General features: G+C 36.7%; 4 non-coding genes across 4 annotated transcripts; all 4 read right to left on the bottom strand.

Annotated features, from left to right (window-relative positions):
* Nucleotides 1-6959: 6959 nt before the first annotated feature.
* Trnad-guc (transfer RNA aspartic acid (anticodon GUC)) lies at nucleotides 6960-7031 on the bottom strand. The gene has a single exon. It is a non-coding gene; the product is annotated as a tRNA-Asp (tRNA).
* Nucleotides 7032-9647: 2616 nt separating this feature from the next.
* Nucleotides 9648-9719, bottom strand: Trnad-guc (transfer RNA aspartic acid (anticodon GUC)). Its single transcript has one exon. It is a non-coding gene; the product is annotated as a tRNA-Asp (tRNA).
* Nucleotides 9720-11501: 1782 nt separating this feature from the next.
* Nucleotides 11502-11573, bottom strand: Trnad-guc (transfer RNA aspartic acid (anticodon GUC)). The gene has a single exon. It is a non-coding gene; the product is annotated as a tRNA-Asp (tRNA).
* Nucleotides 11574-14215: 2642 nt separating this feature from the next.
* On the bottom strand, nucleotides 14216-14287 carry Trnad-guc (transfer RNA aspartic acid (anticodon GUC)). The gene has a single exon. It is a non-coding gene; the product is annotated as a tRNA-Asp (tRNA).
* Nucleotides 14288-18341: the final 4054 nt, after the last annotated feature.

Genomic DNA, 18341 nt, shown 5'->3' with positions numbered 1-18341 from the left:
AATGTAAAAAATGTTATCGGCTCTTTTTTATACAATTTACCTCTGAAGTTCAGGAATTGAAAATGATCAAGTAGAGCTAGCACTTTTTTGAAAGGTGCACATTTGAAGTAAGGCCAAGCTGTACACTCTATAACCCATAGTACACCCATCAATCATACACCAAAATAAAGGGAATTAAAGGGTTTTGCATTATACCTAAGATATACAAGGTCTTTTTTAAATAACCAGTATAACCAGTGAGGAAAGCCGGGGACATTCGTTTTCTTTAAAATCCAAACCCTATGCAAAATGCGAAACTGTATAGCGCCACCTGTGCTGACAAGGTTGGTCTTGGTTGCACGTTTCGGCACAAGTACGGCACAAAGGAAACATCAGTTTTCTTTGGCAATGATGAGGTAACACGGGATGATACAAGTCGGTGGGAGGCAACACTTTGCACTTGATCAATCCTTCGTATTGTCGAATGTTGTCCAATTCCATGTTTTCCGTCAGCAGTTGCGGGTGCCCTGCTGGAAAGTGACAATAACTGCACACGAAGGATACAGTTAACACACGTCCAAGTATTTGATTTCTTCTCCTTTCTCCTCGTTGGCTTGGTACAGCAAACATGTGGCATTTGTCCGTCCTCCGTACAAACTCTCTCGCGAGTTCATTGGGTCGACCAGCTTGTAACTTTCCACGATGCGTTTAAATTCAGGATCGGTTTTCAAACGGTGATCGTACTCGTGTTCCCACATTTCCACCACTTGGTATCCTTGCTATTCTAACTTCAATCCCCGCTGACAAGTGGCCTCGTACAAGTATTCCATGGTCAGTTGTAAAAACTGATTTTTAGTGTAACGTTCAGGGTAGCATAGGGGACATCCGTGGAATAAGCAACCGTTAAACTCGTACACGATATTGGGGTTTTCTAAGTCCCAGCCATCCACCGAATAAGTTCCGATGGTCTTTTCACCTCATCCGTTGCAAGCGTGCTGGATCCATTTGTCTTCCTTGTCGCACAAGTAATGTAGCCAGCGTAGGGCTTTGACCGAGTATTGACGTTTGACAAAGTTGGTAGTTTGAGGACTGATAACAGCCAGGGTGTTTTCGAGCATGAATCGTTGGCGGTACACTAAGGAACACGCTTTGGCAATGGTGCAGGCTTCTTTCAAAGGATCGATCCCTCCCCCCCCCCTTTCCATGAACAGTTCTCGAAATTTTTCACAGCAAGGTCGAAAAATGTCCACGTCGGAACGACAATACTTTAACATTTCTTCCTGAAAGTCGAAGGGGTCCGAAGCGTGAGCCTGGTACCAAGTGTAGAAAGCTTTTCGTTGTTCGGTACGCATGTTGTAGGGGTCGTAGTCGTGAGCCTCGGGCAAATGGGGTAGAACGGCTTGTTGATTGGCTTGGGTATTGAAAAAGTGAGGAAAATAACCTTTGGCCATTTCTGTCATTCCAAATGTTTTAGGCATTCGACTCAAAGGTATGGCCAAATAGCTTATCGAATCTTTAAACTGTACTTGTCCCACTTGCATGGAAATGATTTTGGCTCCGTTCAAAGTCACTTTAGGACAATCAGTGCTTTGTTCCGTATGGTATCTCAAAATAAAGTGTCCATCATATCCCGAGAAATTGTGAGCCATCACTGTGGCATGGCGATGATAATCTCGGTAACGTTCGATGTCCTTTTGGCTCCACGTCTTGTCGATGGGGCCTAAGATCCATTGGGCGAATTCGGCTAGCGTGTTCGGTCCCCGAAATATTTTTTCACGTCCTCCAGGAATCTTACTGCAGTGAGGGCAGTGACTAAAGATAGGCTTGTGGATGCACTTCTCGCACGCTCGACAAGCCACACAGAAATTAGGAATGTGAATGCCAGTCTCTTGCATGCATTCGAAATCGAAAAAGATGAATTTTCATTTCTTCTGATCATCTTCCTCTTGATGTTTGGACTAGTATTTTGAATGTAGCATTTGGTGTTCCAAGTCCGCGATTTGGTGACAAACGTGACATCGTTTCTTTCCTGAACATTCGTGTGCCTTGGAACTATTGGTACGTATGCCTTTTCCACAAGTGAGGGTCAATCTCAGGAGTTGACAAACACTTTTTCGCCGTGAACCTTACGTTTTTAGATCCTGTTGGTAACAGGTAGGGCTGAAAAAAGTGCGTGGACAAGTAGGGCAATGCACTGGTTGTTGTCCTTCGTCTAGACAGGGTTTAGAGGCCGAACATCCTGAGCATTTCGATCCACAATGTTTGTGCTGCTCTCGATTGTTATAACCATAGTCACATTTCTCACAGTAATATATGTATCCCAGGAATCCAGTGATACTGGTAATGGTATTGAAATGTTCATTGTGATGATAGACGTGAATTTATTTTCCGTCTTTGAAATCTTTGCCTCGAAACAACAGAGGTCCACGCACTTCTTGAGAGTGCACTTTCAAGGTGTAACGTGGAGCTAGGACATCTTGCAATTTTTGCATTTCAGGAATTCCACAAGGTGTGTCTTTGGATAGCCCTGCTTGCTGTAACAGGAGTTCTGCTTCACTTCGTTGTTTGGTTCGGTCCGATTATTCAATTGTTTTCCAGTCTCTTTTCCATTCTACCGTGTCGTTCTTGTCGGCATACGTTTGTCCTACGACGATGGCACGGACTAAACACATGTGGTCCAGAGGGTTGTTAATTTGGACGAGGCTCTTTTTGGTGCTGCGAAAATCGTCCACCAATAACACCTTTTTGCGTCCTGTTCCTTGGGGAAGAGACATGGTGATCTGAAACTTGTCATTGGATTGCTGCACGTGTTGAATCTTGTCGATGACTTTGGAAGTTGTCAATTCTGATGGGCTGCTAAATTGAATCCAAACGGGTGACTTCAAACTGTCGTTATGAATGGAAAGTCTTAAGCGACCGTCTTCTTTGGCTTCACATTGTCGTTTCAGTGTGGTTAACAAAGAATCCAACACCTCGGTGATGAACTCTCCTATTTTCTTCAGCGGTACGTCGGACTTGAAATCTTTAATCTTCACCGTGTAAGTGTAAGCCGTCGTTCTAAATTTTCTAGAGGAGCGCTTTTCCGTCTCTCGAATGTGGTAATACTTTTCGGGTGATACTGGTGAACTTTGTTTTGGAGTAGGCTCTCACTGTCTGGTCGCAGATGTGGAAGGTGTTGGTTCAGATTCGCTCGTGTCTTCGATTTGAGCGAATACGTCTTCTTGTTTGTGAGGCGATACGTCATGTCGCTGCGTCTTACGTTCTTCTTCTCTCGCACTGAAATCGTACGATCGTTTCATCTCGATTGCTGATTCAGAAATGATTTAACCAAGTTCGTTCTCTCCATATATACCCTCTCTACCTCTTGTTGTCATAACGACTTGGTATATTTCACAAGGCAAGCGAAAGGCAAACATATAGGAACCCAACGACAGCGGTGCGTCTTAAACACCTCATCCATTTTGACGACCCTTCGATTCAAACCCTACCACGAGAGAAAAAAATTGCAAGAAAGAAAAAAACAGACAGTTGGTATCCTCAAGAGAGCTAGAGACGGCACTGTGCCGTTAGAACACGTACGTAATCCAGAAAACCACGCTACCAGACAACGATGTCTCCTTCTCTCAGTCACTTCTACTTTGTCGCTGACCACGATGTCTACCAACCCTGTTTTAACACACCTTTTTCTTCATTTGATTTTTAAAATATACTAAATCCATTTTTAAAAGAACCCTCCTTTTTCGACAGCAGCGACAGCGTCTCCTCCTGCTGTTACCACTGTTGCTGCATCTACGAAGGTGATCGTTCCTAAGACCAAAGTATGAGACAGAGCAAGTAAGTTGTGATGTTTAGTGGAAGTATCTAAACAATAACTGTCAAGCCCTTGTGTTCCACTTCTGTTTGTGATAATAACTTGTGATACTTCACTTTTTTTTAAAGTGGAAATCTTTACAAGTCGTACAAAAGTTATATGACTTTGGCTTTTGACACTTGCACAGTCTCTTCAATTTAAAAGTGTCACGAGAAAATTGTATATACAATTTTTACCATTTTCCAAAACACGCACACACTTGCAGCATGGCCAGAAATCTGTACTTCTTTATTTGTGAATATCCCACAGACAAGTCCAAGCATATATAGGTGGTTAAGTACGTTAGGAATATCCCCTCTTTCTTCCCTCAGAAATATCAAAGGTTTTATGTGTATTTTCCCTCTTCCACTCTTTATTAGTACTTAGGTAGTACAAATAATTTTGAAAAAAACTGAATTTTGAATTCAGGTTTCTCTCTGTTTATAATTTTTTTTCAAGTTGATGGTGCATGGCAGATTACATTCGCCTACCTTACTAAAGTGAGAGGCATTTCTACACATGTCATTGCCTTTGTTCACTTCAGTTTTATTTGTTAGTCATCGTTAATCTTTCATTCTATTTTTTTATATGTATTTCTTTGGTAGAGAAGATGTAAGATTTTGTATGGTTGTAACGGGATTTATGTTTAATTTGTTGCTGCAAAAGAAAATTTCTAGACCAAAGTGTTTAAGTTTGTTCAGTTTTTTTTCCTTCAAGCTCTACAAAAGGTACCATGTTTGTCTTGAAAGGTATTGAAACTCTATGTTACACGGACGTGAAGGAAAATATACCTTTCTTATTACAGTTTGCTGTCTTTGTGTTTGTCCTAATCATGATTGCTTTATAGCTTTGTATTTGAGAGGTCATATTTCTTCTTATGTAAATGGCGAATTTTAGGTTCGACTTAGCTGACCACGTTTCTAACAATTTAAAAGTTCTATCTACTTCGTAGCTTGAGTATTCCACCTTTAACTTTTTAGATTTTGGATAAATAAATAAAAAACGCCTCAAGTTGACGATACCATTTTGCTTTAAACGGAGCGTATAAATTCAAAAAATTTCAAGCTGCAGGGTCAGGGTAGAGGCTACAAAATGAAAGAATAAATAGACAGAAACTTAGCTAGATATTAAAAGAAAAATTTACAATAATCTTCATAGAGATAGGTTTACGAGTTGGATACTAAAATTCAGTTTCTAATATTCCAAGTTATAAAGTGGACTTGGCCGTAACCTTAAACCAAAGAGCAAACCATCCTCTTTGACCTTTTCATTTTTCTGTTTAACCCGATAACTCAGTGGTAAGGAGCCTAATCACGTCAATACTACAATCAAACGGAAAGTAAGTCCAAATGATTCGTACATATTTCTGCAATGGGATTCATACAAAACAAGGAAATCGATGAAATAAAAATTATTTTGGATCCCGGAGGGGAATTAAGCCCGGTCTCCTTACAGGCAGGGATACTTGTCAATATACTACGACCACTTCACAACACTGTCCTATCTGATTGTTCGTTATAACTATTTACTGGATGGAAAGACTGCATATATTTAATTTGAATTTAACTTCTTTTAATTTAATGTAACAATGACCTTTGTACCATTTCTGTTATGCTTTATAATATACTGCATAGTGGACACATACAAACAGAGCAGTAAGGAGTACTTTTTGCAAGATTTTCTCTTATTAAGTAGGACACACAAGGGAAGGAGAGAGAAATCACAACCTGATTCAAATTTAAAACGCAAAAACAACAGAAAGTATGTCCACGTCAAATAATTTTATAATGGCTGCGTTCTCTAATAATTTAACTATATCCCTTATATGCACGCGTTTGTGCATTGCCAGTTTTAGAAATATTTAAAGAAAAAAGAAAGAAAAATTTTCAGTGGACGTATTTCCTAAAAGTAAATGAGAGATGATATTTGGAATGGTACCATTATATATCATTAACCCTCCTATAGGTAACCTAGTGTTGCTCTAAGAGTGCGGAGATACAGCTGAAAAATCATGTGAAACGGGTGTTTGCCGAAAAAGGTGCTATGAAACATCGTAAAGTAGAAACTTATATTATTAAGATCCATTTGAAAAATATTTTTGCGCCAATTATATTATATGAAAAGTCCTTGTTTCTTCCTAAGATGAATTACATGCTTAATCAATAATACGAGTGATAGTGCTATCTTGGCAGGTTATTTCAATACAACAGTGAGCGGAATTGATTGACATAAAAAGACATCCCTACCGAGAATGTTGTTGTCCAAGAGCTGCATAATGTTATGGATGATTGGAATATTGTTCATCTTTGAAGATCACGAAATTCTGGTAGTTTGTCAGGTTCAAGGTGAAGTGGGACAGAGCAGGGTGTATTATTTTTTATTTCCTCCAAGTTGCATCCTTGTGTTTAAAATATTTATTTCATAGATGCACCATTTAGAGACCATTCCTTCCTATATCTTATATCAAATACATGGAAAGTACAAACAGGGCATGGGTTATGAATATAAAATAATAATATCCGTTGTGAGAATGAATACGTACGATGGTAAAATATATTGTCACTGATGGAAAAGTGAAGAAAATGAATTTTAGTGAACCAGCTATTTGGTGGGATAATCTGAAGTATAAATAACTACCTTAACGCAGCTATATATTGCAAAGAGAAATACTGAAAGGTTTCGTGAATTGTATAGATTTCAAAACAAATTGAAATTTTTTCTTCTGAAAAACTGTGCTAGCTATCACTATAATCTACCACACTGCAGACATCGTACCGATATGACTAAAATTGTTAAAGATATGTTAACTACACACATATTGACAGAGAGACTCACAGCGTCTTGAAAAGGAGAGCTATACGAATGTGATGCTAAATTTCAGTTTCTAAAATTGCACGTTATACAGTGGACTAGTCCCCAATTTCTAGTAAAAGGACAAGCCAACTATATTCTCTTTGTCCTTTTCATTTATGTCTCTCTCGCTTGCATAGAATTAAGGTGTTAAATCAGATAAATGCTAAAAGAGAGGAAAACTACAAAATATTTTCGATGATATGGAAAGCAATTCCTTCATGTATATTTCTGATCGCAACGGGTGTTAAATAATAAACGGATACCAAAATTATTAGGACTCCCCGGCGGGGAATTGAACCCCGGTCTCCCGCGTGACAGGCGGGGATACTTACCACTATACTACCGAGGAGTTATGAATGGATGCACTAAGATTGTCCTTTAGCTTGTAAATTCATCGTTACCTCATGCTGATCAAGATGTGTGTCATGGCTTAGTAAACTTTTCTTGAAAAGCCATAGAAATACCAAGTGCCTTCTTATCTTGAAAATGATCGACAAAATAAATAAGTGATTAATGAATTCATTGATGACGATGATGTAATGATTTCAAATACAAATCAAATATCACATGAAATAGATCAGTCTTAATGTAATTTCCATTCATCGGTCACTATTGGTTAAAACTGTAAAGAATCACTTTTAAATACTTGAAATTCTTCTGTACCTGATAAAGACCAAATGTGTGCTGGTATAATAACGTTTGCTGAAATACATGCAGCTGTAAATGGGATGTCTCAAACTAAATGTCTTCTCTTTGCATGGATTGGTAGTAGAGTAGTATTATGTTTTGTTACTGTAAATGACTATTCAATAAATGTTACGTGAATGAAACCCATAGGACAAAGCAGAAAAGACAGAAGGAATACGAAAATTGTATAATAGCAGGAAGACGATCACGATCACCCGGGGAAGCAGTTGTAATTTTTGTTATCTACCACCCTTGCTGATCAAAATGTGTGCCAATCAACTGATTTCCAGTTAAACTGAGAGTATTTTCGATGTTAGAGTATGCATAAATTTGTACGAATGAGTGTGCGACGATACCTGGTTATGTGCATGGTCTTCTATTGTTATTTTGTGTATTATTTTTTTCGTTCTTATTTTGTTTTAAATATTTATGTACTTTAAATATTTTTTTTATTTTTTTTTATTTTTTTATTTTTATCATAGCCGATTACAAAATCTGAGGAGAACATGGCCGATGGGTCAGCCATGATCAGATGTGTTATCCTCCTTTAAGATAGTTTATTATTAGTTGATTTTTATTATTATAATCATTATTATTATTATTATAACTAAGACACAAATCCCAAACGATTAGCACGATGTATTAATGCCAGTGCAGTAGTGCACGCACAGACACACACATATTGGGCGGCAGCTACCCATAAATCTTTAAGTCTATTCTTTCACTAGGTGTTTTTAATCTATTTAATCCAGATGGTGTATGAAGCCAAATCTGTTTGAATGTATGTATTTATATTTTAAGTTTATCTCAAATGATCATGTGTCCCTTCTCTCTCTCTCTCTCTCTCTCTCTCTCTCGGTTATAAGCTGAAAGGGAAACTAGAAACTGAGAGAGAGAGAGAGAGAGAGAGAGAGAGAGAGAATCAGGACATCTTCGCTGGCCGAAATTCCGATATGTCAACCCCATATATCCTTTACGGACGGAGCTGATATTTTTCCGCATTTTCCTAGCGACATCTATTGCATTTCACGTCTTGAATCCCTTAGTATGTAATGCCAACTCACCCATAGCGTCTAACAGTGGTGTATTATACATCGGCCGAAAATGGTGGAGGCAATTGACTTCAGAAAGGTTACTTTGTAAGTTTGACGTGGAAAGTATGACTACGTGCCAGATAGAAACTTCAGTAAAGGTATTTCTGCAAACACGTACTGGCAGTGAAAAATTGCTTATTTTTGAGTCCGTTCATGTTGTATTCTCCCCTTGTTTCGATCATGTAGGAAGAGTGTTGAAATTTGATCAATTTAATTTTGATTGGATGTGGTGGCTTGTCGCTGTATCTGATGAAATTCACAGAGCTGAAGCTCAGAAATATCGGCTCGATCCGCCAAGGTATCCGCCAAGGTGTAGTAGACGTTATCATATCGTATGATGGCTTGCGAAGATGAATTCGGGAATGATAAAGTTGGTTATGGTCAGTATGAATGGTAACTCATACATGACAATGCCTTCCATGGGTAAGCGTAAAACTTCTTATTTTAAGTCTAAAGCTTTCTTAGTCTTTTAGATGGAAAATTTGAATTTCAGCAGTTTTAAATAGTTGCAAAAAGTTTAATATTGAACTTTTAGACTTCAAAGGTTTTGCTAAAAGTCTAAATTCACCAAGTTTAGGTTTAACATAGCTGACCACTTTTCTCACCATCCAAAAAGTTGCAGTTATTTGAAAGTTTGAGTGTTCTAACTTTCACTTTTTAGATTTTGGATAAACAAATAATAATAAAAATGCTAAAAGGCCTCAAGTTTTCGATATCATTTGGTTTGAAACGGAGCGCATGAATTCGATATTCCTCTCCTCAATTTAATATTCCCCTGTTCCTTTTATAAAACATTTTTCAAATGCTGTATATTGACCCTGGTTCAGAGTATAGTCAATGAAAGGGAAGAATAAATATGGTAAATAAATAGGTAGAAATAAATAGAAAGTTTACAATAATCCGTCTAGAGAGAGTTTTATGATTTGTATGCTTATATTCAGTTTATGACATTGTACGTTATATGATGGAGTAGGTCGCATTTTTCACTGAAAGAGCAAACCTACAAGGTCATCCTTTCCATTTTCTATTTCTCCCGATTGCTACGAAGTATGGAGTGAATTGACGTTAATACTAATAGGAAGGGGCAAAAAAGGAGTTTTAGATGACAAGGGAAGCAAGTGATTCGTGCATATTCCTGATCACCAACGGTGCTATATAGCAAATAGGTACCAAAAATATTAGGTCTCCCCGGCGGGGAATTGAACCCCGATCTCCCGCGTGACAGGCGGGGATACTTGCCACTATACTACCGAGGAGTTGCGAATGATATACAAGATTGTCCTATGTAAATGTTCTCTATAACTCCTATTGTACCTCGTAGGTATACGCGCTAAATATTTCATTGATACGCTGGATGGAAAGACCACATGCAAAGACTTAGTCTAAAATGGCCGATGTTTTGTTTCTTTCTGAATTTAAGGTAAACATGAATTTTGTGCAATTTATGTGATGTTTTATACTATTCTGCATAGTGGGCTGAGTTGGGTATATCTTTCGACTATCTGAAAATCATAATTAAAACGGCCGATTTAGTGTTGTATTCCTCTTCACATGGCCAGAGACAAGTAGAACATTAAGGACTTAGCCTGGTGGGATTTTCTATTATCAAGTAGGATACACAAGGAAAGGAGAAGGAAAGTATAACATGCTTCTAATTTAAAATGCAAAAGAAACACAAATTATGTCCACGTCAAAAAATTTCATAATGGCTACGTTATCTATTACTCTGACCATATTCATTAATAGTATGCCTTTAAAAATTGTCAGTTTTGTAATTATTTAAAGAAAAAAAAATCAGGTGAAGTTTTTCCTAAAGGCATATGAGAGATGATATTTGGAATGGTACCATTTTGTATCGTAATGCCTCCTATAGGGAAGCTAGTGTTGCTCTTGAAGTGCGCAGATACAGCTGAAAAATCACGTGAAACGGGACTTTGCCGAAAAAGGTGCTACGAAACATCGTAAAGTAGAAACTTACATTATAAAGATCCATTTGAAAAATATTTTTGCGCCAATTATATTATATGAAAAGTCCTTGTTTCTTCCTAAGATGAATTACATGCTTAATCAATAATACGAGTGATAGTGCTATCTTGGCAGGTTATTTCAATACAACAGTGAGCGGAATTGATTGACATAAAAAGACATCCCTACCGAGAATGTTGTTGTCCAAGAGCTGCATAATGTTATGGATGATTGGAATATTGTTCATCTTTGAAGATCACGAAATTCTGGTAGTTTGTCAGGTTCAAGGTGAAGTGGGACAGAGCAGGGTGTATTATTTTTTATTTCCTCCAAGTTGCATCCTTGTGTTTAAAATATTTATTTCATAGATGCACCATTTAGAGACCATTCCTTCCTATATCTTATATCAAATACATGGAAAGTACAAACAGGGCATGGGTTATGAATATAAAATAATAATATCCGTTGTGAGAATGAATACGTACGATGGTAAAATATATTGTCACTGATGGAAAAGTGAAGAAAATGAATTTTAGTGAACCAGCTATTTGGTGGGATAATCTGAAGTATAAATAACTACCTTAACGCAGCTATATATTGCAAAGAGAAATACTGAAAGGTTTCGTGAATTGTATAGATTTCAAAACAAATTGAAATTTTTTCTTCTGAAAAACTGTGCTAGCTATCACTATAATCTACCACACTGCAGACATCGTACCGATATGACTAAAATTGTTAAAGATATGTTAACTACACACATATTGACAGAGAGACTCACAGCGTCTTGAAAAGGAGAGCTATACGAATGTGATGCTAAATTTCAGTTTCTAAAATTGCACGTTATACAGTGGACTAGTCCCCAATTTCTAGTAAAAGGACAAGCCAACTATATTCTCTTTGTCCTTTTCATTTATGTCTCTCTCGCTTGCATAGAATTAAGGTGTTAAATCAGATAAATGCTAAAAGAGAGGAAAACTACAAAATATTTTCGATGATATGGAAAGCAATTCCTTCATGTATATTTCTGATCGCAACGGGTGTTAAATAATAAACGGATACCAAAATTATTAGGACTCCCCGGCGGGGAATTGAACCCCGGTCTCCCGCGTGACAGGCGGGGATACTTGCCACTATACTACCGAGGAGGTATGAATGGATGCACTAAGATTGTCCTTTAGCTTGTAAATTCATCGTTACCTCATGCTGATCAAGATGTGTGTCATGGCTTAGTAAACTTTTCTTGAAAAGCCATAGAAATACCAAGTGCCTTCTTATCTTGAAAATGATCGACAAAATAAATAAGTGATTAATGAATTCATTGATGACGATGATGTAATGATTTCAAATACAAATCAAATATCACATGAAATAGATCAGTCTTAATGTAATTTCCATTCATCGGTCAGTATTGGTTAAAACTGTAAAGAATCACTTTTAAATACTTGAAATTCTTCTGTACCTGATAAAGACCAAATGTGTGCTGGTATAATAACGTTTGCTGAAATACATGCAGCTGTAAATGGGATGTCTCAAACTAAATATCTTCTCTTTGCATGGATTGGTAGTAGAGTAGTATTATGTTTTGTTACTGTAAATGACTATTCAATAAATGTTACGTGAATGAAACCCATAGGACAAAGCAGAAAAGACAGAAGGAATACGAAAATTGTATAATAGCAGGAAGACGATCACGATCACCCGGGGAAGCAGTTGTAATTTTTGTTATCTACCACCCTTGCTGATCAAAATGTGTGCCAATCAACTGATTTCCAGTTAAACTGAGAGTATTTTCGATGTTAGAGTATGCATAAATTTGTACGAATGAGTGTGCGACGATACCTGGTTATGTGCATGGTCTTCTATTGTTATTTTGTGTATTATTTTTTTCGTTCTTATTTTGTTTTAAATATTTATGTACTTTAAATATTTTTTTATTTGTTTTTTATTTTTTTATTTTTATCATAGCCGATTACAAAATCTGAGGAGAACATGGCCGATGGGTCAGCCATGATCAGATGTGTTATCCTCCTTTAAGATAGTTTATTATTAGTTGATTTTTATTATTATAATCATTATTATTATTATTATAACTAAGACACAAATCCCAAACGATTAGCACGATGTATTAATGCCAGTGCAGTAGTGCACGCACAGACACACACATATTGGGCGGCAGCTACCCATAAATCTTTAAGTCTATTCTTTCACTAGGTGTTTTTAATCTATTTAATCCAGATGGTGTATGAAGCCAAATCTGTTTGAATGTATGTATTTATATTTTAAGTTTATCTCAAATGATCATGTGTCCCTTCTCTCTCTCTCTCTCTCTCTCTCTCTCTCTCTCGGTTATAAGCTGAAAGGGAAACCAGAAACTGAGAGAGAGAGAGAGAGAGAGAGAGAGAGAGAGAGAGAGAGAAAGAGAGAGAGAGAATCAGGACATCTTCGGTGGCCGAAATTCCGATATGTCAACCCCATATATCCTTTACGGACGGAGCTGATATTTTTCCGCATTTTCCTAGCGACATCTATTGCATTTCACGTCTTGAATCCCTTAGTATGTAATGCCAACTCACCTATAGCGTCTAACAGTGGTGTATTATACATCGGCCGAAAATGGTGGAGGCAATTGACTTCAGAAAGGTTACTTTGTAAGTTTGACGTGGAAAGTATGACTACGTGCCAGATAGAAACTTCAGTAAAGGTATTTCTGCAAACACGTACTGGCAGTGAAAAATTGCTTATTTTTGAGTCCGTTCATGTTGTATTCTCCCCTTGTTTCGATCATGTAGGAAGAGTGTTGAAATTTGATCAATTTAATTTTGATTGGATGTGGTGGCTTGTCGCTGTATCTGATGAAATTCACAGAGCTGAAGCTCAGAAATATCGGCTCGATCCGCCAAGGTATCCGCCAAGGTGTAGTAGACGTTATCATATCGTATGATGGCTTGCGAAGATGAATTCGGGAATGATAAAGTTGGTTATGGTCAGTATGAATGGTAACTCATACATGACAATGCCTTCCATGGGTAAGCGTAAAACTTCTTATTTTAAGTCTAAAGCTTTCTTAGTCTTTTAGATGGAAAATTTGAATTTCAGCAGTTTTAAATAGTTGCAAAAAGTTTAATATTGAACTTTTAGACTTCAAAGGTTTTGCTAAAAGTCTAAATTCACCAAGTTTAGGTTTAACATAGCTGACCACTTTTCTCACCATCCAAAAAGTTGCAGTTATTTGAAAGTTTGAGTGTTCTAACTTTCACTTTTTAGATTTTGGATAAACAAATAATAATAAAAATGCTAAAAGGCCTCAAGTTTTCGATATCATTTGGTTTGAAACGGAGCGCATGAATTCGATATTCCTCTCCTCAATTTAATATTCCCCTGTTCCTTTTATAAAACATTTTTCAAATGCTGTATATTGACCCTGGTTCAGAGTATAGTCAATGAAAGGGAAGAATAAATATGGTAAATAAATAGGTAGAAATAAATAGAAAGTTTACAATAATCCGTCTAGAGAGAGTTTTATGATTTGTATGCTTATATTCAGTTTATGACATTGTACGTTATATGATGGAGTAGGTCGCATTTTTCACTGAAAGAGCAAACCTACAAGGTCATCCTTTCCATTTTCTATTTCTCCCGATTGCTAAGAAGTATGGAGTGAATTGACGTTAATACTAATAGGAAGGGGCAAAAAAGGAGTTTTAGATGACAAGGGAAGCAAGTGATTCGTGCATATTCCTGATCACCAACGGTGCTATATAGCAAATAGGTACCAAAAATATTAGGTCTCCCCGGCGGGGAATTGAACCCCGGTCTCCCGCGTGACAGGCGGGGATACTTGCCACTATACTACCGAGGAGTTGCGAATGATATACAAGATTGTCCTATGTAAATGTTCTCTATAACTCCTATTGTACCTCGTAGGTATACGCGCTAAATATTTCATTGATACGCTGGATGGAAAGACCACATGCAAAGACTTAGTCTAAAATGGCCGATGTTTTGTTTCTTTCTGAATTTAAGGTAAACATGAATTTTGTGCAATTTATGTGATGTTTTATACTATTCTGCATAGTGGGCTGAGTTGGGTATATCTTTCGACTATCTGAAAATCATAATTAAAACGGCCGATTTAGTGTTGTATTCCTCTTCACATGGCCAGAGACAAGTAGAACATTAAGGACTTAGCCTGGTGGGATTTTCTATTATCAAGTAGGATACACAAGGAAAGGAGAAGGAAAGTATAACATGCTTCTAATTTAAAAGGCAAAAGAAACACAAATTATGTCCACGTCAAAAAATTTCATAATGGCTGCGTTATCTATTACTCTGACCATATTCATTAATAGTATGCCTTTAAAAATTGTCAGTTTTGTAATTATTTAAAAAAAAAAAAATCAGGTGAAGTTTTTCCTAAAGGCATATCAGAGATGATATTTGGAATGGTACCATTTTGTATCGTAATGCCTCCTATAGGGAAGCTAGTGTTGCTCTTGAAGTGCGCAGATACAGCTGAAAAATCACGTGAAACGGGACTTTGCCGAAAAAGGTGCTACGAAACATCGTAAAGTAGAAACTTACATTATAAAGATCCATTTGAAAAATATTTTTGCGCCAATTATATTATATGAAAAGTCCTTGTTTCTTCCTAAGATGAATTACATGCTTAATCAATAATACGAGTGATAGTGCTATCTTGGCAGGTTATTTCAATACAACAGTGAGCGGAATTGATTGACATAAAAAGACATCCCTACCGAGAATGTTGTTGTCCAAGAGCTGCATAATGTTATGGATGATTGGAATATTGTTCATCTTTGAAGATCACGAAATTCTGGTAGTTTGTCAGGTTCAAGGTGAAGTGGGACAGAGCAGGGTGTATTATTTTTTATTTCCTCCAAGTTGCATCCTTGTGTTTAAAATATTTATTTCATAGATGCACCATTTAGAGACCATTCCTTCCTATATCTTATATCAAATACATGGAAAGTACAAACAGGGCATGGGTTATGAATATAAAATAATAATATCCGTTGTGAGAATGAATACGTACGATGGTAAAATATATTGTCACTGATGGAAAAGTGAAGAAAATGAATTTTAGTGAACCAGCTATTTGGTGGGATAATCTGAAGTATAAATAACTACCTTAACGCAGCTATATATTGCAAAGAGAAATACTGAAAGGTTTCGTGAATTGTATAGATTTCAAAACAAATTGAAATTTTTTCTTCTGAAAAACTGTGCTAGCTATCACTATAATCTACCACACGGCAGACATCGTACCGATATGACTAAAATTGTTAAAGATATGTTAACTACACACATATTGACAGAGAGACTCACAGCGTCTTGAAAAGGAGAGCTATACGAATGTGATGCTAAATTTCAGTTTCTAAAATTGCACGTTATACAGTGGACTAGTCCCCAATTTCTAGTAAAAGGACAAGCCAATTATATTCTCTTTGTCCTTTTCATTTATCTGTCTCTCTCGCTTGCATAGAATTAAGGAGTGAAATCAGATCAATGCTAAAAGAGAGGAAAACTACAAAATATTTTCGGTGATATGGAAAGCAATTACTTCATGTATATTTCTGATCGCAACGGGTGTTAAATAATAAACGGATACCAAAATTATTAGGACTCCCCGGCGGGGAATTGAACCCCGGTCTCCCGCGTGACAGGCGGGGATACTTTTTTTTTTTTTTTCTTTCTTTATTTAAAAAACGCTTTGTACAGTATATAAGTTAAAAATATACAGTCAGTATGTACATAGTAGTTTGTAATGCTATATTACAAAATAATGGTTCTACAATAGTATTTTGTAATGCTATATTACAAAACAATGATTCTACAACAGTATTTTGTTAAGCTATATTACAGAACAATGATTCTAAAATTTTATTTTGTAATCCTATAGTACAAAACAATGATTCTACAATGTAATAAACACTTTATCCTCTTCTATTCTCATTTCAGGCGGGGATACTTGCCACTATACTACCGAGGAGGTATGAATGGATGCAGTAAGCTTGTCCTTTAGTTTGTAAATTCATCGTTACCTCATGCTGATCAAGATGTGTGTCATGGCTTAGTAAACTTTTCTTGAAAAGTCATAGAAATACCAAGTGCCTTCTTATCTTGAAAATGATCGACAAAATAAATAAGTGATTAATGAATTCATTGATGACGATGATGTAATGATTTCAAATACAAATCAACTATCACATGAAATAGATCAGTCTTAATGTAATTTCCATTCATCGGTCACTATTGGTTAAAACTGTAAAGAATCACTTTTAAATACTTGAAATTCTTCTGTACCTGATAAAGACCAAATGTGTGCTGGTATAATAACGTTTGCTGAAATACATGCAGCTGTAAATGGGATGTCTCAAACTAAATGTCTTCTCTTTGCATGGATTGGTAGTAGAGTAATATTATATTTTGTTACTGTAAATGACTATTCAATAAATGTTACGTGAATGAAACCCATAGGACAAAGCAGAAAAGACAGAAGGAATACGAAAATTGTATAATAGCAGGAAGACGATCACGATCACCCGGGGAAGCAGTTGTAATTTTTGTTATCTACCACCCTTGCTGATCAAAATGTGTGCCAATCAACTGATTTCCAGTTAAACTGAGAGTATTTTCGATGTTAGAGTGTGCATAAATTTGTACGAATGAGTGTGCGACGATACCTGGTTATGTGCATGGTCTTCTATTGTTATTTTGTGTATTATTTTTTTCGTTCTTATTTTGTTTTAAATATTTATGTACTTTAAATATTTTTTTTATCTTTTTTTTATTTTTTTATTTTTATCATAGCCGATTACAAAATCTGAGGAGAACATGGCCGATGGGTCAGCCATGATCAGATGTGTTATCCTCCTTTAAGATAGTTTATTATTAGTTGATTTTTATTATTATTATTATTATTATTATACCTAAGACACAAATCCCAAACGATTAGCGCGATGTATTAATGCCAGTGCAGTAGTGCACGCACAGACACACACATATTGGGCGGCAGCTACCCATAAATCTTTAAGTCTATTCTTTCACTAGGTGTTTTTAATCTATTTAATCCAGATGGTGTATGAATCCAAATCTGTTTGAATGTATGTATTTATATTTTAAGTTTATCTCAGATGATCATGTGTCCCTTCTCTCTCTCTCTCTCTCTCTCTCTCTCTCTCTCTCTCTCTCTCTCTCGGTTATAAGCTGAAAGGGAAACCAGAAACTGAGAGAGAGAGAGAGAGAGAGAGACAGAATCAGGACATCTTCGCTGGCCGAAATTCCGATATGTCAACCCCATATATCCTTTACGGACGGAGCTGATATTTTTCCGCATTTTCCTAGCGACATCTATTGCATTTCACGTCTTGAATCCCTTAGTATGTAATGCCAACTCACCTATAGCGTCTAACAGTGGTGTATTATACATCGGCCGAAAATGGTGGAGGCAATTGACTTCAGAAAGGTTACTTTGTAAGTTTGACGTGGAAAGTATGACTACGTGCCAGATAGAAACTTCAGTAAAGGTATTTCTGCAAACACGTACTGGCAGTGAAAAATTGCTTATTTTTTGAGTCCGTTCATGTTGTATTCTCCCCTTGTTTCGATCATGTAGGAAGAGTGTTGAAATTTGATCAATTTAATTTTGATTGGATGTGGTGGCTTGTCGCTGTATCTGATGAAATTCACAGAGCTGAAGCTCAGAAATATCGGCTCGATCCGCCAAGGTATCCGCCAAGGTGTAGTAGACGTTATCATATCGTATGATGGCTTGCGAAGATGAATTCGGGAATGATAAAGTTGGTTATGGTCAGTATGAATGGTAACTCATACATGACAATGCCTTCCATGGGTAAGCGTAAAACTTCTTATTTTAAGTCTAAAGCTTTCTT

This window comes from Sinohyriopsis cumingii, chromosome 5, assembly GCF_028554795.1.
Source record: "Sinohyriopsis cumingii isolate HCF-2022 chromosome 5, ASM2855479v2, whole genome shotgun sequence".
Classification (NCBI taxonomy): Eukaryota; Metazoa; Mollusca; class Bivalvia; order Unionida; family Unionidae; genus Sinohyriopsis; species Sinohyriopsis cumingii.
The sequence above is the reverse complement of the archived record's forward strand: the minus strand, read 5'-3'. Positions and strand labels throughout refer to the sequence as shown.